Genomic DNA, 21,149 nt, shown 5'->3' on the forward strand with positions numbered 1-21,149 from the left:
GGGTCTGCATCTGACACTGCTGCTGCACGGCTCTTCCTGCCTCTACAAATGGGTTCGTGCTGACCTTAAACAATTTCCTTGGGGCTCCATGAAAATAGGGAGGGAAGTGTCAAACTGCAAAGTTGAAACAGACTTTTGAAATGCTTGGCTTTTTCTGGAGGGGAAACTGCAGCCTTGAGTGAGTGCCTAAGCTCCCCTTGCAATGGAAAGGATGAAGCAGGAGCTGCATCACAGACCTGCCAGTGTGCCAGAGAGGGCTGCACAGGACCCAGAAAATGTGGGTTCACTGTTCTCCAGAGTGGCCTGGAGGGAGGTTCCAAGGCCAGTTTCTTGGAAGAGCTGCAAGCCACTAGGTTAGAGAATAGCCTAAAATTGGGAATTTCTGTTTATGTTTGCTCTGGTTCATTATGTTGGTTTGGGGTTTTTTTTCACTGGTGGTCACATCTGACTTTTGGCTTTGATTTGAGGGTTTTTGTTTTCTTTTTTTTTCATTCACCCTTTTCTTAGTTTATTTTGTTCTTTTTTTTTCAGAAATACATTCGGATATCTGTGTAGTGTTCTGAACATGAAACTTTTTTTTTCAGAATAGAGTGTTTCCTTGTTTTTGAATGAAAACTGGTCATTTCTTTGTCCTGTAAGCATGTGGCCTTTCACATGTACCTCTGGGAGACCACCTCCTGTACTTTCTGCCTTCTCAGGCACTGCTCTGTGGATCTCAGTGTGATGTGCTGGGGCTGAGGTTTGGAGACCAGACTGAGATTTTGCTGATCATGCCAGAAGGGCTCTGGAGAGCTGGGCAGTTTTCCTGGTCTAAATTTAAACACCTGTGTACAGTCCCTGTTAGGCATGTGGCACCTACCTTTTGTTTTGGTTTTCTCACATGTAAATTGGAGAGATTGTTGAGAGCTGGGAACTTCACAGGAATATGGATTGGTCCCCTCTGCTGCTCTGGATTCACTAAGCTGTATATGTTGTTATAAATGCAGATTGCAAGCTGATCATGGTTGATTTGTTCTTACTAGTCACACCTCTCAAATCCTGTGAGGTATTATTCCCACTTATTTCTAACACTGCACAAAAAGAGAGTAAAGATGTTAATTTTCAAAGTAAAATCAAGCAGTCATTTTTTATGTTCTCAAAATCTACCAAGAAACAAAGACTTGCCTTCTTCTGATTTTTTTCTTCATCGGATCTTATGTAACAACTAAAGTGATAGTCCTTAGACTGAACTTCTGTACGTTATTAATATGACTTTTCAAGATCTTGCATGCTTTTGCATATCAGACATAACATGGCATTGGGACCATCAGTAGCAATTTGGATCACTTTATCACCAGTTTTTCTTTTTACTTCATAAAATCTTTACCCAGAGGATGTGGAGTTATTCCTCAGGGATATTTGCATCTTAGGATGTCTCTAACCCTTTCTACTGAGTGCATTTCTTTCAAACATATCAAAATACATGTGGAAAAGCCTAGTCACCAAAAATTAGAACATCTGTCTTTCTTGCTTTACAAAGTGACTGAATCTGTAAGATAAAACCTTCAAGAACCTCATGAGAAGTTTGTGAACCTTAGCCTGGCTCTGTTTTTAAAAAGGCTTTCCTTGTGTCCAGTGTTTTTGCCAGTTAAGACATTAGAAAAACTTCCACTAACAAGGTGTGAAAGCAGAACAAATGAGCGTGGTCCTGCTCCAGCTAACATTTACTGAAAGATTGATGTGAGCTTCCTTTAGGGCAGAGTTGTCTTCCTGTCTATTCATTATAGAGAGAGAGAGATGGTATTGAGTCTGTGCTGGAGTTCTGTAGCTATTCCACTCTGCCATTTTACTTTTTTAACTCTTTTCTCACTGACTAACTTAGTTTACTGGCATTGCTAGGGACCCCTTTAAATGTGGCATCGTGGACAGTTTATGATTCTATTTTCTAGATTTTTGTTTTCTTGAATGATGCACAAGCAGACCCAAGTGTCTCAGAGGTCAGGAGTGTTTTGGGGTACCTCATATTTCAGATGATGAAATCAAGTTTGATTTTATTCAAAGGATGAGGGCACAGCATCAATCTGCCTCAAGAGGCTTCTCAAAGTGAATGGTTGTGATCAAAGTCTGAAGCAGCATATTTGTACAAAAAGCCATACTCCCATGTCACAGAGAGTGAGATTATCACTGTGCTCATCCTGGGGGTCTTGGTCCCTGTCAAGATTTGGGAGAGGGAATACCAGAAGCAAGATGTGATCTGTCCAAAGCAGCAAGATCTTCTTTTGTGTGAGGGAATAGAACAGACTGAAGCTCTGAAGTCATGCAAGCATTTCCTCTAGGGAAGTATAAATGTCTGAAGTATAACAGAACCCAGTTTAAACCAGGACTCTTTTAAATACATCTACTCAGAAGAAAATCGGAGCATTTTGTTCTTAAGCTTGCAAGTCATAGGCAGGATTTACGTAAGTATTGTTATTATTTACAGTGATTGTTACAACGTTTGAGTTAAATATCCTCGAGCAATCAGTAAGGAGCTAAATTTACATCCTTGCCTGGTTTTGTGTGTCACACAGTGCTATATATTAAACCTATTTGTCAGGTGAGTGTTGAGCTGAACAGAGCAGGTCTCTTGCTCAGAGCAGCCCTGCTCCTGCTGAAGTTGTGCCTTAGCTTCCAGAAATGCAATGTAATTGAATGCCAGTAGACATTGTTAACTTGGCAGCAGCTCAAGCACTGTATTGCAGTAAGGCTTGATTTCTTTTATGCCAAGGTAATGTTAGAGCAGCACTTGATTTATCCTGAGTTTACAGGACTGTGACAGACTATAATCTAGTTCTGGGCATTGGAATACTTCCCTGAAAAATAGGAGGAGTGTAGTTTACTTTTTGTAATGGTACTGTTGGTTTTTTATGGCTAATAGAATATTGTTCATATATTATATATAATTCTTGGCATAGTGCTGTGAGAGCTGGATAGTTAGTATAATATAGAGCTAAGAATACTAGAAAAGCAAAAAGCCTGAGTCCAGTTTATGAAGAATGTAGAGCAGTATGGCAGATGTGTGAATGGGAAAATTCCCTGCTTTGTAGATTCAAGTAGCATGTATATATGTCCAAAGATGGCTTTGTTGTGTTTTTTTAAATAAGAAAATAAATCCTCTCATTCTCAAACTTACCTTTGGAGGCAGTAGGACGTTTTCTTACTATTTTTCTTCAAGCCTAATCATCCCCTATATTCAGCTGTGGTTCTGAATCCAAACAGTACACCTTGGATTTTTTTACTTGGATTTCGTGCTGGTGAATAAAAATTCACAGTACTCCCCATGAGAAGCAAACAGGAGACTAAATATCTTGACCTGCAGTGTTATTTGGTTATTTAAGATTCTGATCTTCATCTACTTGGTTGAGCTGTAAGGATATTCATTTTAATGCACAGGCTAGGTGCTAAGTCATGTGAATATGAATGCTGTACATGTGAAAATCTTTACACTGGTGCTTATTCTGAAAATCTTTACACTGGTGCTTATTCATTTCAAGACACAGGAAGTTCCATGCTACTCAGCTGCTTGTTCTTCAGCAGCACTTCTCAGTGGAAGTTCAGTGCTAGAAACAATAAATTTATATTCATCAGCTTCATTGTGCAAAACTGTACAGATAGAGCAGTTAAAAGAATATGGTAGTACTGAGAAATTTACTTCTCATTTGCTTAGCTGAGGCTGGGATTCTGACTTCATGTTCTGAGTGCCTTTCAATCTGGTGTATATATGATTAATGTTGGTGAGTCACTTCTGATGGGAATTTTCGCTTTTTCTCACATTGCAAGATAGGGAGACTTTCTGCTCCTCCTACCACCAGTTCAGAAGCACTGTAGAAGACAGAAACGAGGAGATAATTTTTCTTGTTTTCAGAATTGCACTCTGTTAAAGGAACTGAGGAGATTGCCAGTCCCTTTGGCATTTGCTGCACAGGTGTCTGCAAACCAGCTAGGACAGCTGGGATTGGGATAAAGGTGTAAGTAGATTGTTATGCACTTGAGAAATGTTCTTACTGCTATTTAAATTCAGAATATAGGTGGGAAGACTAGTCTAGAAAAAATGGGAAGGAGTATTTGGGAAGGAAATTATTCTGTAGGTGCAGGAAGGCAGATCATGACTTGAATCCTTTCGGGGTTCACGGTAGGAATTGTTGGAGCTCTGGATATCTGCTTATTCCTGTCAGAAGTAAATAAATGAATTCTCCAGGGAGGAATATAATGCTTCATTAACACAGCTTAACTCAAAAGCTCTATGTAGCTGACTGTAAAATAATGTAGGCATGTCTACAGAACTTTCCCTGTGATTTTAGAAGATGCTTTTCCTCTGTTTCTGTGTGTGTCCTGTGCGTAAAGAATGCAAATACATAGGTTGATTGTGAGATTCAGTTACCACAAAATTCATCAAATAGGACAGAATAGCTTCCATATTGATGAATTTTAAAGGGCTCTACCTCTATCTGGAGACCAGACATTTGGAAATGCCTAGGTACATAAATGTACTGGAAATCCTCAGTGGTATTTTGCAGGGTTTAAAGCAATTTAATAGCTGCTGATTGCAGCAGGGCTTAGGCAACTGACTTGCTTCTGGTTTAGGCAGCCCTGCAGGACCTCTGTGTGTAATTTTAGTCCTCTAAGTAATGTCAGAACATGGTCTGATGCTTCAATGAGTACCTTCAGCTAAAATTTAAAGTCTACCTGACCTCACATCTGACACTGAGGACAGACATCTTGAGCTCGTGTCTTGTGGATTTTGTGTCCAAATCGTGTTTCATGGAGCTGTAGCTCTACCCTAGGACAGGACAAGATCACTTGAGGCAAACCACTGGTACTGCAGACAACTGCATCAGGCAATTCTTGTTGTTATAGTTGTGATGTTCACTACAAATAACATTACCAACTATTTGGTGACCTCTAGGAATTTGTTCTTCTATCTTCTGTCTGTCTTTTGGACTTTGGTATTTCAAAACTGACTCAGCAGAAAGCATATGGCTACAGTGAATATCAATGCCAATTATCATGACATCAGTAATAGTGCTGTTAGTTTGGATTCACATTATTGTTGGATATATAAGTTTAATTCATTCTACTATGGATTCAGTGTTCTGCAGTAACATTCAATTTGTATTGCTAACAGGTTGGAAAAGAAACTACCCATGGGGAAAAGAAATTTTGTCTAATATATGCACTAACAACACTTTAGAAAGCGACTTCCATAAAAAAAAAAAAAAAAAGAGTAATTAATTGTACCAGAGATTGATACTTTCCCTTCTTTCCCCTCTGTTCCTCACAGCTTTTGGAGCACTGTTTGCTTTCCAGAGGTATAATGACGTGCTCTGAGTGACTAAAAAGGCTTATTTCTGCCCTAGGCTTAAAACATAAAGGACGAATGCTTTGGTAGTGTAATGCTGATCTGAACACTAGGGGAGAAAACTGAGCTTTATGAAGATGGAAAATGAAAAGATTTTATAAATGTCTTTATTACTTCTAACATTTGTTGTCAGTATCTTCTGCAGTATTTTTTTTTCTTGAAGAAACCTATAGCTTCCACACAAGTTCCTTTGCCCTGTTGGTTTTCATGACTCGTTATTCATTAGAAATCTTTTACTACCAACAGAAGATGCGCAGGTCAAGCTCTTGGCTGCTACAAAATGCACACTAAATACTCAGTGTGAATTCTGGTGGGCATTTGCACTTACCCAGCAAGTAAGGATACTCTTGGGAACCCTGCAGAGAATTGCTCAATATTCTCTGTAAGACTGCAGTCTCCAAATTCAGACAGTGTGGACAGCATGACTCTTTGAAAAGACTTTTAAGAGTAAGACCAGAGAAAATGTTAGGAGTGGGCAAAGAAAAGCAGAACTGTGCATGTTTGGGTGAGGAGGAGAGTGTTTCTCCTGTATTCTGACCTTATTTTTTCCCTTCTCTGTATGGTTTATTCCCCCTTTCCCATGCAGCAAGGGACCCTCTGTTGTACTCTGGAACAGTTTGTGGTTCAGGAGGAGGCAGATTCCAACAGCCTTACCTGAATCAGCCAGCATAGGGGTACCAGGTCTGCACCATGGGCTGCCATCCTGGAATTTACAGTCTTGCCACAGGCCTGATGAAGGTGGTCCAGCTGACTGTTCCCTGGTGGCATTGTAAGCTCAGGTTCCCCACAGTACATGGAAAAATGCACCTCTGTGATCACACACTGTGACTGTAACACCTGCTAACTACTGTGACAGGAGCTTTCTAAACACCCTGTGTAGAGCATGTTTCTATTATTCTGAAAAGGGCTCAGAAAAATGACTGGGTACGTTGCCATCTCTGAATTCCTCTTTCTCCAGGCACTTTGAACCTGTGTACAGAGACCCTTTTTTTGTATGTTTACCTTTTCAAATCTGCATATCATCTGAATTGACAAAGGAAATACATCTTTCTGCCTTCTTTTTTCATCACCCTACAATATCCTAGATATTATACAAGGAACACTGAGAAAGAAATTGTAAAAGGAAGATGGAATAGCAGATCTGGTTTTGTAGTCCCTCTCAAAGCTTAGAGCCAGTCTGTTTTCATCCTGGCTGTTATTTCCTGGATTATGGATTATCATAATGAAAAATTACACAAAGTAAGTGGTCAGTGTGCAACAGTTAAAAATAACTAAGTGATGCCATCTGCTGTCTTAAAATCTTATTTAGCATTACATCTGACTGAATTGTTATCCTGAGAAGTGGGAACTGCCTACGCTGAGTATAATGTCAGACATGTTACCTTGATGTGTGTCAAAGTTAGGCAATATAAATATTGATTGTGATTAAATAGTAGACTATAGAATGTCAGAAGAAAATGTGATACTAGTGTCAATCCAAAACAATTCCTTGGTGAACTTACTTTGCAAGTAATTTGAGGGGTTTTTTTCCAGACTGTTTTGGGTTTTTTTTATTTCTGAGAGGAAGAAGTAGAATCTTGTGGAATAGAGGGGAGATTGGTGACACACCAACCCATTAAAGTGTATGTTTATTAAAATGTATGTGTTACGTGGTGAAATTCTTCACATTACTTCTATATTTAGTACAAGTTATCTACAGTTATCTACAGCTTTATCTATAGCACACAGAGCTTTTTTTTAGGAAAGAGTTAACCTGACCATGGTCTTCAAAGAAGTTGAAAACCACATTTCTGTAAGACATGTTGCTCAAAGAGAAGTCACTCATTGTCTCAGATCACAACATTTAAGAGTTGAATATACATTAAACTAAGCTACATTTGAAGTGGACTATGGAGTACCATGCTCAGCATTGAAATCATTCAGAGAATATTCAGAGAATATAATCTCTGAATATTGAGTGTATCATGATATTCAGAGTATCTCTGATATTCAGAGAATATCAAATAGTTACTTATTTCCTGTATGTGTTTGGTTGCTTGGGGGTTTGACAGCAAGAGTAAAGGATGTGTTCTGTTCACATGCAGTTATGCCAGAGTGCAGTTCACAGGTTGCCATTTAATAGAGCACTGGCACATGGTAGAGGGATCTGAAATGCAGTCAGCAGTGCTTAGCAGGTATAAAGGGCTGCAGAACCAGAGAGATCAGATTTAACTCTTTCTGCTTTTCTTCTCTGTTGCTTTTTGTAATGGTCTGACATAATCTCAGTTTGCTGTAGTTTTTTTTTCACCACAGTGAAAATCATCTGAGTTCTGTGAGGGTAACTATCACTATTGCACTGTTGTGACTTTATATTCTGGATGGATATGCCTTGTTTAGTGAGGTGTGAGTAAAGATATGTTTGGACGTAAACTTATGTATAACCACAGTATGAAAATGAAATGTGTAATTTCTTGTGGATGTTGGGGCTTTTTTAGTTTATTATCAGTACTGCAGTGATGTGTATTTCTGTTTGTATTTTTAAATGATACACAATCGATGTTTAGAGTTTTGTGTAGTTTATTTTTAATAGCAAAACTTATTCAATGTATAAATATTCATTTCCAGATGTAGTACACTAGAACTGCTCTCCTATTGGAGCATTATAAATAATTTGGTTTCTCTCCTTGCTGTGGGAGCATATCTGTAAAATTCACAAATGACCAAACCAACAGCAAATTAATTCTACTCTTAATCCCTCAAAGTGTTTTTCTTTCCAGCTGCCTTTTTATTAATAAGACCTGCAAATCATGCTTTGACAGAGAGAAAGCTGTGTGTGTATTAACATCTTTCTCGTAGCATGCCATAACTCTTTTAAACTACTGTAAAATTCCTTTGCAGCCAAACTGTCCAATCTGGAGCATTAAGCAATCATGAGATGGTTTGAAAAATATAGAGATGTATTTTAAAAAATCTGTATTCAATGAGCTTTTAGATTTTTGTTTTCTTAACATTCCAAACTGTCTGCACAACTCTGAGGGCTCAAACCTCGCTTTAAGAGGCAGGATAAAATGTGAAATTCAGATTTTCATGTAATTGTGGTTTAAAAACACAGAAACTTCACTGCACTTCACAGAGTTTACTGTGAATTTCCAAGTGTCCATCAACCAAAAGCTGTGACAGCATAGAATTATGATGCATTTACTTACATGCAAATCTGCTGCTGTTAATGTAATCCTAAGTGGGCATGAACTGTAAACTGTATGTTAGGCTTTATTTGGGATAGTTTCCAAATGAGTGGGAAGGGAAATAGTACTTAGTTTAGATAATATAATCTATAAGTTCCTATTATATTTCCAGGGCAAATGCTGCATTCATAATTAGAGCATCAGTAACAATGTAAGGAAATGTTATGGTCTTGGCTGTAGAAAAAGCTACCTGAAGGAAAGAGGAGAATTTAAAGGTCTTGTGAAAAAAAGCAGGAGGAGATTTTATTCCTCATGAAAACTCAAGGAGCTTCTGAGATGATATTTCAAAGAAGTTGCAAAAATGTACTCATTTTCTAATTAGCTCATCTTTCTCAGGGAATGATGACTGGCTGTTAGCAAAGGCTTTTTCTGGAAATGTCTAGGCTTTTGGGTAACACATCTTCCACCACACCAGTCTGGCTGTATGGAAGACTGAAATGGTCTCAGTCTACAGGATAATGCAGTATCAGGGTGCCCAGAGTGCTTCTGATTCTGTAAGCTGATGTGGGCAGTAGAGTATGGATTAAAGGCGTGGATGATGGGAAGGCATGACCAAGATGTCAAGGGACCAAGGGAAGATGGAAAAAACAGAATTAAAGGAAAACTAGGCTGTCAAAATTTTCTTTTCTTCAGTCTGCTCCACAAGATTTTGTGCTACGTGAATTTTTCACTATAGCAAAGTGCTTCATAAATTTAAAATGTAAACGCAGAGGATTTCTTTTTCTTATTCCCTGGTGTAATTTTTACTTTTATAACTCAAGTTCTTTTCCAGCTGAGTGCTATTTCCAGGGAAGCCAATTCATGCATTTTAGAAGTGAGCAGTGCTTTGGGAACTCTCCAAACTGACTGAAAAAATACAAAACCCTTAGTGAAGTAACAACATGAAGATCTAGAAATGCAAGGAACCATGCACATGATCACTATTTACCTTCATTCCAGCCATTCCTACTTACAGGAACAGAAACACTTCAATGGCTTGTCTTTTTGTTTGTCTGTTTGTTTTGATGCTGAATTACCAGAGATGTCTGATCCTGAGTGTAAACTCCACACTGTGAGAGGCTTTGAAGTGCTCTCTGTCACGGGAGGGGGCTCGCTGTGAATGTACCTCAGGTCTGCCTGAAAAACATCACCATGTCTGACTTGCTGCAGTCTGACACACCTGTTGGGAAGATGGAGGAATACTCATCACAGAATTTTCATCTCTGGAACAGAAAAGGCCATTTGTTACAGATGATGAACTAGATGCCAAAATGCAATTTCTCTGGTAACTTGGAGCAAATGTGTAGCAATAGTGTTGGGGGTGCTTGTGTGACGTGCTTGGCTGAATAAATAACTGATCAGGATCATGATGCAGGAGGCTGGGTCAATTTTGTTTTTCTTGTTTCTCTCTTAGTCTGATACCATATATACAATTCTTTTTCTGCAGCTGAAGATTTGAATGATGAATAGCAGCTTATTAAGCAATAATAAGGTGCTTGTGGGATAGGTTGGAATTCTGGTGTAGGATTTTATTGATTTGGAAAGATCTGCTTTAGTTCCTTCAGCATTACCCTACTTTGTCACCTCAGCTTATTTCAATAGCCTGCTCTGTGAAAATTGGATTGTATTGAGTCTCCCTCTATGATGTTGGAATTCAAATAAATATGGTGGTGTGACACCTTAGATCAAAGTTAGGATTCAGTCTATACTTAAGAAGATTTGGGGTTAAAAATGCAAAATTACATTCACAATGACTTGTCAGTTCAGAAAATAATTGCTTCCACTCACTAGGGCAAGCAAGTATGAACTTTTTCTGCTTGCTAGAGAAAAACTCAGGCAGCAGTAATTTTTAAATAAAGTTAGATAATCTGCTGAGGAACAAGAATTCTTTTTCTAGGTAAGTAATTTTCTATTGTTTCTTTTTCTTTTGCTTCTTGCCTGAATTATATCATGGAGTAAAACTCTAGCATCTTTGCATTAAAATATATATATATATATATAGTCACTCTTATTTCCTTACTCTCTTAAAATGGATGTTGTAGAAAAGTTAAGATTTTGTGAGTGTGCTGGTTTTCTTTCCTTCCAAGCAATGTTGCAAAATGCATCATCAGTTCAGCAGTGTAAGCATGGTTGCTTCTGAGGGCCTGGAGGAATCACCTTTGGCTGCAGCATTTAATTTGCCTGATTTGTGTGTGCTGTGCTTTATGAGAACCATTAACAGTGGCTCTTTGGAGAGTGTAAATACAAGAAACTGGGTACTTAAAAGCTTCAGAAAATGCCCCTTGAAGTGTGTGCATTGTGAGGTATTTCTTAATGTGGTTAGGCAGCTTCTGTCATTTGTTAAATTGCCAGGCCTTTAATTGTACTTTGTATCATTAGATCTGGACTCCATCCAGAATTAATGTTTCCCACTTCTAATATTTTGGGGTTTAGGAACTTGCATGCTTTCTGTGGGAAATTGAGGCTAGAGATTGACAATGACTTTGATAATGTTCCTTGGGAAACAAGTTAGAGCTGATGCATACTGTGGAGTTAAGGAAAGGGGGCAGGGAAAAAGTAGGCACAACACAAAACCTGTTAAATTTAGGCTCACTTTCTCTTCTTCTAGTTGCACTGATGTATTCAAACCCAATCTCTTGTCTTCTGTATAGTGTGCTGTGTTGACTATTTAGCTACTGGACAAATTTACAAGATGCTGGAAGGCTGGGAAAGGAGCGGTTTAAGAGCATGCTGGCCATGGCAGGAGAAGTATTGAGCAGAGCCAGGTCATGGCAGCTCAGTCTTTAGAAGCTTGGTAACTTCATCAGTTTTCACCTGCAGAACTGTCTTCATATTGACAGTATCAAAACTTTGTGAGGAGAAGATAAAAAAACAATTAAACTTGAGTCTCTCCACAGTACTTAGTTTCTAATGGCAAATTTATAGCACTAGTAAGAGCAGAGTGGAGTTAGTGTTTACAGACTTGGAGTTTGGTGCTAAACATAATAATTTATAATTCAGTACTGTCAATTAAAATTGGTCAATCTATGATCTGATCTGATGGTTGCAGCATTGCTTTGTTATATTGGTACAGTGTGTGCATGCAGCATTAGCACTCTGCTTAGAAATGAGAGGCTGTAACATCCCAGCTCATTGCGTGATAAACCTTCCTGCAGCAGCTCTTGCTGTCCCTGGGCTCTCTCGTTGCAGTCACTTCATGTTTGTGAAGGCTCACTTGCAGAGTGGAGTTTTACAAATTCCTGCTCACCCAGGATCTTGAGGGAAATGTAGAGTCCCCAAATGTGGGAACAGAACCTGTAGGAATCTATAAACTTGGCCACAGAGAGAAAATGACCACATCCACTGAAACATGAGATAATATCTCCCACACAGTGAAAGGAAACTAAAAACAACATGCAGAATCTGACTGTGAGAAAGGATTATCTAGTAAGTTTAAAACAGCACTGTATGTCTTTCTATTTTAAGATTATTTAACATAAATTGATGTTTTCTAACTCCACATGTCCTCAGTGGGGGAATGTCATCCTGAGTGCACAGAACATGCACACTGACTTGGAAGAATAAACAACTCTTCTTTGCTATTTTTTTTGAAATGCAAAGGCAGGAAAGAGGGAATGTGATTTCCCTTGCTACCTTTAACTCCTTCCCCAGGCCAAGCATGTGTCATAAGCTAGCAAGCAAGCAAAAAATAATTTTATTAGAACAAATAGGGAAAGGATCAGCTAAAGTTCTGAAGACATCTCAGCTTCTGAAACCTCTTGCCACTTTGCATAACCAATACTCCTAATACTCAGGATTTTCCACTGTATGAAGGTGTGGAAACCTTCTGATGATTCTTCTCAGTTAAGCCTTGGGATGAAGTGGCCTTCTCTGGGAACTGAATGGGTGTGAATCTCCATGCTGAAATCCAGAAGGTTGAGGGTGGATGGAAAACAGTCAAAACAACACTCTGGTTTTAGTAAGCACCATGGTTCCTACGTTTTCAGTTTTCTATGTACCTGGCAAGGGCACAGAGGCTATTTTTGAACTGTCTAGACTATTCTTCTAAAAGAGATCTCTTCTTTCTCGTCTTCCGGTTATTGGTCATCAGGAAGAAGGGAGTTAGCATGTCTGTTTGTGAATTTGCCCACACACTGAGCCCACATAAACATTTTACAAAGCATATTTATAGAACTGTTGTAAGAGCTTGTGTCCTCAAGAGCTGTGCATTTATAAAACTGACTTGCATGTAGTTTAATCAGTGCAGAAGCATCACTACTAACAAATTTTTGCATGGCATTTTCTATTTAATATAAAATCCACTCCTTCCCTCTACTCCCCCAGTTTAGCTTAAAAAAGTTTATACATGAACACAAAGACAAAATGTGAATGTGCAGCCCAGTAATTTGAAGTTTACACTTCTGGTAATAGATTATTTGAATAATTGATTATTCCAAAGGTGAAATCTATTTCTCCACATTTGAAAAGTCTTGAGAGTCAGATGAAGTCCCCGGTGACTGGAAAAAATGAAACATCTATTTTTAGAAAGGGGAGAAAAGAAGACCTAGGGAATTACAGACTGGTGAGCCTCTTTCTCATACTGAGAAGATGATGGAGCGGATCCTCATGGAAGCCTCATTAAGACAAGGAGATGATCTGAGACAGCCAGCACAGCTTCATTAAGGGCAAATCATGCCTGACCAGCCTGATGGCCTTCTATGATGAAGTGACTGCAGTGGTCCACACGGGAAAACTGACCAATGTCATCTACTTAGATTTCTGTATGGGCTTTGACATGGTCCCACACATCCTCATCTCCAGTTTGGAGACACGGATTTGAAAGGTGGATTAATACTCAATAAGAAATTGGCTGGATGGACACAGACAGAGAGTTGTGGTCAGTGGCTCTGTGTCCAGGTAGAGGCTGGTAGTGAGTGAGTGGTGTCCCTCAGGACTCTCATGGGACTGGCACCCTTTAATATTTTCATCAGTGGCATGGGCAGTGGGATCAGGTGCACCCTCAGCAAGTTTGCAGGTGACACCACAGCAGGACAGGATGCCATGCAGGGGGCCCTGGACAAACTTGATGAGTTGGGCCCATGAGCACCTCTTGAAGTTCAAGAAGCCCGAGTGCAAGGTGCTGCACCTGAGTCAGGGCAATCCCAGACACGAGCACAGACTGGGAGAAGAAGTCACTGAGAGCAGCCCTGCAGAGAAGGACTTGGGGGTTCCTGTGGATGAAGAGCTGGACATGAGCCAGCAGTGTTCACTCATGGCCCAGAAGGTCAGTGGTACTCTGCATCAAAACAAGGGTGGCCAGCGGGTCAAGGGAGACGATTCGCCCCCTCTACTCTGCCCTTGTGACTCCCCACCTGGAGTGCTGCATGCAGGTCAGCATCAGAAAGACATGGATGAGTTAGGGCAGGTCCAGAAGAGGCCATAAAGATGATCAGAGGGCTGGAGCACCTCTCCTAGGAAGACAGGCTGAGAAAGCTGGGGTTGTTCAGCTTGGCGATGAGAAGATTCTGAGGAGACCTTATGGCAGCCTTCCAGTACATGTTACTTCTTCTCTTTTGATAATGCTCTTCCCCACTGTTATTTTTTTTTATCCCCCTTCTCTCCACAGAAAAGAATTTAGGAGGATTCTAGGTTTCTTCTGTGAGTGTATGTGTTCATAGTTTCATTGCTATGAAAGATTGGTTCTGAAATGCAATAGCTTTTCACAAATGTCACCTTGTTGTAATCTGAGACCATACTAGCTTTTCATTAAATGGGATTGCTTCATCAAAGCTGACTGGTGTTAGAAGTTGCTGTGGGTTGCTGCTTCCTGGGTACTTAGAAACCACTTGGAGTTTATTTTGTGCTAGCATGGAAAAATGAAACTAAAATGACAGTAATGGTCTAGTTTTGAACAGAGCAGGCAAGAAGTGGTTGATAATGTTAGCTGGGGACATGATAAGTAAAGCTCTTTTCTTCTCCCTGCCCCCCCATCTTTGCCTCACTCTTAGCTTGGCTGTGTGGCCAGTACAGCCTCACACTTCCTCTGCTCTCCTCAGCTGTGTCCAGCTGCTGGTGCTTTTCTTGTTCCTGCTCTGCTGGGGTGTTTACAGACACCAGGCTCTGCTCCCCTGCCTCTGCTGGTATCTCTGTCTGACAGAACTTGTGGTGCTTAGACAGGAAATGGAGCTCAAATGAGATGCTGGGCTAGTGTGACTCTGAACAAGCCTCCTTCATGGCTTCCAAGATTGGTGTGTTTTACATAGAAACTCATGGTATGTTTTCATCCAGATGCAAAAAATGCTCTAAAATGTTACTCCTTGCAGCAGAGGCTGTTTATATTGCTTCTATTATTATTGTTAAGCATTTGGACAAGCCACTTGTATTAACCTGATCTATGACAGTAATTCAAATGGTAACTACAGCTTTAACAACATTTGAAACGTGGAAGAGCAGGACGTGCCAGGAGCAGCCAAGTGTCCAAGGAGAAAAGTCCAGGAAAATACTGCCCCTTTAAACATCCACAGATGTATTTTGTATATGTGTAGCAGGTTAATAAAAGTATATATATGCATAGTTTAACAAAACTATGCTTCTTGTAAAAATCATGTGACATGTGAGTCAATCTTTAGGGTGACAATTACAGGCAACTGAAATAGCAGATGTGCTAAAGTTTTAAAAATAGTATTATTTCTGGAGATAAGCTCCTGCTCATTTCTCACAAACAGCTATTTTTCTAATCTCTGCTGCTTATCTGGGTGGATGTAGGGGCAAGATCAATATAGATACATACATCTGACTGGTAAGTTTCTGTTGCATTTTGTTTGCAATGTATTCCTTCTGATATTCCTTGTAAAAAACCCACAAACCTTATGTATCATATCGTAGTTTCACAGTGAATTTAATACTGCTGGAATCATGATAAGCAAGGGCATTTGTAAAATAATTTCCTCTCTGAACTCTACAAGATTTGCAGGACAGAATTCAGAATGTCTTACATTCTTTGAGTGCATGTGTGAATTCCACATCTTGACATTGCAAGTGACATCACAGCTTGATGTAAATTGTATGTCAGTATAATCATGGTGTTGTTTCATCTTCCTTTCTCCTTTTCACATTTAACAAATGCTAATAGTGATTGAATATCTCAGGATTGCTTGTAGTCATTAATTTCTGAGTGCCTACATGGCTCACCTGGTTATTTTCTGCATAGATCAAGTTCTGCACTCAGATAACCAGTGTTAATTTCTGAGTAGCATTTTAATAGCTTAGTTCTGTATAAAGCAGTGAGGGATTTTCCTTTTTTAAGCTGTGTTTTCATTTTAGTAAAGCAGAACAGCCCTTGCTTTGTGAGCCAGAGATGCACTTAACAGATTTGCACCATGGACTTGATGGGGAGGGAGGTGGCACTTTCGTGTAAAAGCATTTATGCCAGGTGTGTGCTTGGGAGAGGACTATGGAGCTTCCAGAATATGGAGCAGAAAAAAAAGAAGGGGCAAGTAATCCAAGCAAAATTTTTGGGCAGGCCAGACCTGACCTGTTGTGTAGCCTGAGTTTCTGTGCTCTTACCTGCAGTTAGAAACGTGGCCAAATCCGTACACAGGTGTCATGGTACATCCATAAGCTATAGTCAGCCTTCTGTCTTCTCACAGCAGCAAAATAAATTTGATTGGGAAAATTCTTTGTGCATTAAGACTGATATTTTAGGAACTAATATTGTAGGTATGTCCTAACAAGAGGTTGGAGCTGGATTCCTTCCTCTAAAAAGAAAGTATTGACTTATTTCACCATTGCTATTCTGTGGTTCAGCAGTAGATATTCAAGATCTTGCAGTCTCCTGGTGGTTTTCTGCATCATAATGTTGACTTTATTATTGGAATGTGATTATATTGCACTTCATTGATACCTCAATATGCTGCTGGTACTTGATATCTGAAAATTTTTTTTCTTTGCTATGAAAATGTTGCTAAGGCAAGTGGGGGCTTTGTGATTTGTTTTTGTTGGGGGGGGGGGTGTGGTTTACAAACTGCCTTCAGAGGAGATGAAGCAGAAGCTGTTTAAACAATTGCAGTGCATCACCTTTGAGGAACAGTAGCTTCTCATATGAATGAAGAGAATGAAAATCCAAAAATGAAAGAGAAAAAAAAAATCCTACTTTCTCGAGAGATTGATTTTCTTTGCTTTTTGGTACTGTTGCAGGTGCTTATGTGGGGAAATCTTTAGTAATCTAAGCTTTCTTATGTTTCCTTGCCCTATCCTGGAGCTGTTTACTCCTCTGTATTGCTGTAAAACTTTTTATTTAGAAACTTAAAAACAAGAATACACTCCCCGTCCCCCCAAAGAAACCGGAAAACCCAAACAAAACCCCTAAGGGCTTGTGCTATAGTGTGTGACTTACCATGCTTTTTTTGGAAGGAGGAACTTGCTGTATCCTGGTACGGATTCAGAAGTAGCCAAGCTGCTAGGCTCAGACATTGGAGGGCATTTTCCCCCTCCTTCTATCAGGCCATATGTACTCAAACCTCCTGTCTTGGGAAATGAGTGTAAGTTTCTTTTTCTCCTTACGCCCTGGGGGTTTTTGTTGGGGTTTTGTTTGTTTGGTTGTATTTTTTGGTTTTTTGTTTGTTTGTTTGATTGGGTTTTTTTATCCAAAGGGAGCTGTCTAATCAGCTCCAGGAGTGGGATGTGTGGGGTAAGAGGTCCATTTTGGTTTGTAGGTAAAGCAGAACTCAAAATATTATTAAACATTTGCTTGTTCTAAAGGACAGATTCACTTCATTATTTACAGGCAGAAAGAGACAATGTTTTAAAGTTAAAAATCTGAAGTTATAAAAAAAAGTATTTTAACATCTGTCTCTGTAGTGAAGTTAGACAGAGACTGTTCCACATTTTATAATTTCAGCTTTTAAAGTGTCACCTTGTTTATATATGAGTAAAACTTGGCTTGAAGATGTGTTCCTTTACAATAGCTTTTAGTAAAATAATATTTGAGGCAGCAGAGCTACTTGTTGTACATTATCATTCTAAACCAACAGAATTCAAATTAAATAGGTGGGGTACTGAAAGTGAAATCAACTTTGCAACTACTGGAGCAGCAAAAATGGGTGATACAGCTCATAATGTAACATTTAACATAAAGCTGTAAATAATAGAGGAAGTATTTAAGAAAGTATTATAAATACTTGCCTTGTGCTCAATAGCTGGCTCTGTCAGCTGGCTGTCACATTTAAAATGCTGTATTTGAAGAGATTTGTGTAATCTGGACAGTTTTGTATGGGGATAATAGAAAAAAACCCTGAAATATGATATGCCAGCTGAGAAGTGGTGATGAATTTCTATGGTCAGTAACTTTGCAATCCAGTCTTTTCACATCTGGGAAAGTGTTGTGGCGTATGGCTTTGGAACTGCATGGATGTTTTTATCTTTAGGATGAAGATCCATGGCTGATTTCAGACTGATCTTAGCTGGTGAATTAATGGGATGGAGTGCTTGCTCTGCTTTGTATTTAAGCACACCGTAATGAATTAGGCTCTACTCCATCACACCTTTTTTGGATGTAAATCTCGAAGTTGTGGTTTGGGAACTTTAGTGCAAAAGACAGCAGCCCTTGTTTATTGCTCTGGTGTCCTCTATTGTAGCCTGAAACCTGACAGTCAAAATATCCAAAGGTGGCCTTGAGCTGCTGGCTGCCCTGTTTCTTCATTCTGTGCAAGATGTACAGATGCTCAGTGGTAATAGAGAGCAAATGGTATCCTGCACTTCCTTCAGGGTTGTTTCATTAGCATAGCAGCCTGAGCCCTTGTCATGGAAGTGCATGAGCCTGGATAAATCATGGGGTACCATAAAAATTAGGGACATGGTAAAAGAGGGGCAGCACCAGAAGCATGAAAGAATGGCTGAGCACAGAAAGACAAAGCTCCTTAGAGCACCTGCTCAAACACAAAATGCAAGAGAGACTAAAAGCACAGAGGTATGGGAACAGTCCAACAATCTCTTAAGTGCAGAAGAAACACATTGGCTGCTTTGAGAATTTTTGGTAGGACGAGCAGCCACCAATGCCTATTCAGTGACTGCTCTTGGTGGGCAGAGCTGGGAGTGAGTGAAAACATCCCTCAGTGCTCCTCCCTTAGCTGCAGGGAGTGATTTTTGTTCACCTGGGGAACAGACTGGTTTGTGGTTCTGAGCAGTGCTGGTGTGTCACTGCTCCCAGGAGTGAAATGACCTTGTTTATAACATGTAGCTGGGCCAGTATGCAGCTGTTTCCACTGTAAACTCCCAGAAAGCTGGGTTCAGGGTATGCTTGTGCATATTGCTTTGCAATTAACTTTGTATGGACACACATGCCCTTCTCCCATAGCTGCCTCAGTGCTTCTTGCTGCTGTAGGCAGCACAAGTGCATTGTTCATTTTTAGTTCATTTTTGCCCTGTCAGAGAAACAAGTGTGTGGGTAGAAAGGAATGAAATTGATGCTTATGGTGCTGAAGAAATGAACTACAGGGTGAAGTGGCTGGGTAATTTAGGTCTTGCTAGAGGAACCAAAAATAATTTTTAATTTAACCATTCTACAACACACTTCAGAAGAATCATTATAAAACTGGAAAAGACAAGTATATCCAAGATGGAAATTCTTTTGGAAGAGCAGAATTTGTATGTGTTTTGAAGATAATCTGTGCAATACTATGGTGCTTTCTTTTCAGAATAGCAATTAAAAATAATCATCCCATTGTGTATAACAGATTTGCTTGCATTAAGTGTTCCTAAGACAAAAAATCATTTAGGCATGAACATTTTTTTAAGCATCACATTCTAGCTAGAAATAGGATGGAACTACTAAGGATTGAAGGAGGATAGAAAGTGGGTAAGCCCTCCCTTCATTGTGCAAGCATCCTGCTCTGGGTAGTGTCCTTGAACATGTAAGAACTTCCAGAACTTTGCTTATCATTAATATTGGCATGCTGCACAAAGGGGAGGAATATGTTTTCACTTCCTCATGAGATTTTCTTCAGTAGTGTGCGATTTTGTCCTGCTTCTGACAGAACTTTCTGTTCATGCTAATGGTTTCTTCTCTGCTCTCTGTAATTTTTTGAGTGTTTTTATTTTTTTTTTTTTTGTTTGTTTGGTTGGTTTTTTCTTATATCTTTTTTTTTTTTTTTTTTTTAGTGTGTTCAAATCTTTGTCCCATGGAGTAGAATTTCAACCAGTGAGAAAAGACTTGTCCTCCCTGGTGGCAGAGCAGGGATTCCCCAGGAATGATTGAGAAGATGTGGTTGTGGAGAGGGTTTTCTCTTCAGGTGTTGGGTAGGAAGCCTCTCTCTGCTGTTGGATTTCCTGACCTAGAGGTGTTGCAATGTGTGTTTTGTGACATTGTCCCCATTGCATGGACCTCTCTCAGGATGGGAGGAATGAGAGGGGAAGGGGCATCTGACAGATGTGTGGACATTTTGTTTAATGCTGGAGGATGGAGTGGTGAATTAAGCTGACTGGAGTAACATTCTGTATAATGCAGAGAAAGAAGGGGGAAAAGGAAGAGAAAAAAAAACGAGGGTAGATGTATGGGGGGAAATCCAAGAATTTTAAGGATTTCTTAAGGATTTCTATTCTACAGGAGCAATCCTTGGAATAAAAGGCCTACGAGGGATTTGTCAGCTCCTTGGAGAGCCTCTTTTTAAACAGTGCAAAAGTGCCAGGAACCTGTCCTGTGGATGGAGCAGAGCTGTGTTGTGTGTGAGTGTTTTGGAGAAGTTCTGTATCTCGGAGGAAGAGGAACCAGAGTGTGGTTTGACAGTTGCTACAGCAACTAAGGCTTTTTTAATGGAAGGCAGGGATAAGCGACGGTATAAAGTCTTGTGTAACTGACGTACCTTCCCCCGCTTCCTGCCAATTTTCCACTATATTAAAACAATAAGTAATTTATGACTTGAGCTGAGAAATGGCTCTATGTTTGCCCAGCTCAGACTCGTTTGCAAGACTGCATGATCTTAACAGAGACAACAGAAAAGAAATTATTTACATAACAGAAAGCAGGGATTCAAGCATCTCTGAAAAGAATGCTTTTCAAGGGACAAATGCATCCCTTGTTCTGCCTGATGAAATTTTGTTTGATGTGGATGTCAGTGGGACAAGTTTTTTTATCTCATAGCTTCCTTTCTTCTCATCCTCTCCCTTCCTCCTGACCGTGATTTTTTTTTGCAAAGTTTTTAAAACTCTTTTGGTTACTATGGAGTTCTTTGTAATGTAGGAATGATGATGTATTATAGAGTAAATGAAAGATGATGCAGACCTGTGGCAGGAGGGGAGTTCTGCTGGCTGTCTCTGCAGCAGTGTTACAGAAGCAGCCCCAGCACAGATGTGCTCCAGTAATTGCTGTCCACGAGAGACTTTAACCCTCACAATATTTTGGGACTCAGCTGCTTGCTATTATCCAGGAGGAATGATACTAGAGTGGAAACCACACATCACATCCCAGAGCATAGAAACACTCACTTTTGGATTCAAAAAAGTGCCTATTGTCCGTTCACTAGTTTAAATTTACATATTTTAATTCAGTGATGGTTTTGGTTTTATTACTGAAATTTAAGGGCATTTGACAGCTG

The 21,149-nt window shown here is 39.7% G+C and overlaps 1 protein-coding gene across 3 annotated transcripts in view; it reads left to right on the forward strand.

Annotated features, from left to right (window-relative positions):
* ARHGAP6 (Rho GTPase activating protein 6) overlaps window positions 1–21,149 on the forward strand; it is a 317,200-nt gene that overhangs the window by 193,021 nt on the left and 103,030 nt on the right. The window contains exon 1 of one of the 3 annotated variants that reach the window (XM_036381652.2): window positions 3,904–3,986. The exons of the other annotated variants lie outside the window; for them this stretch is intronic. The gene's annotated coding sequence lies outside the window, so the exon portion shown is untranslated. Of the gene's footprint in view, window positions 1–3,903; window positions 3,987–21,149 lie in introns of those variants that run through there. 3 annotated transcript variants of the gene reach the window in all.

Source organism: Molothrus ater, chromosome 2, assembly GCF_012460135.2.
Source record: "Molothrus ater isolate BHLD 08-10-18 breed brown headed cowbird chromosome 2, BPBGC_Mater_1.1, whole genome shotgun sequence".
Lineage (NCBI taxonomy): Eukaryota > Metazoa > Chordata > Aves > Passeriformes > Icteridae > Molothrus > Molothrus ater.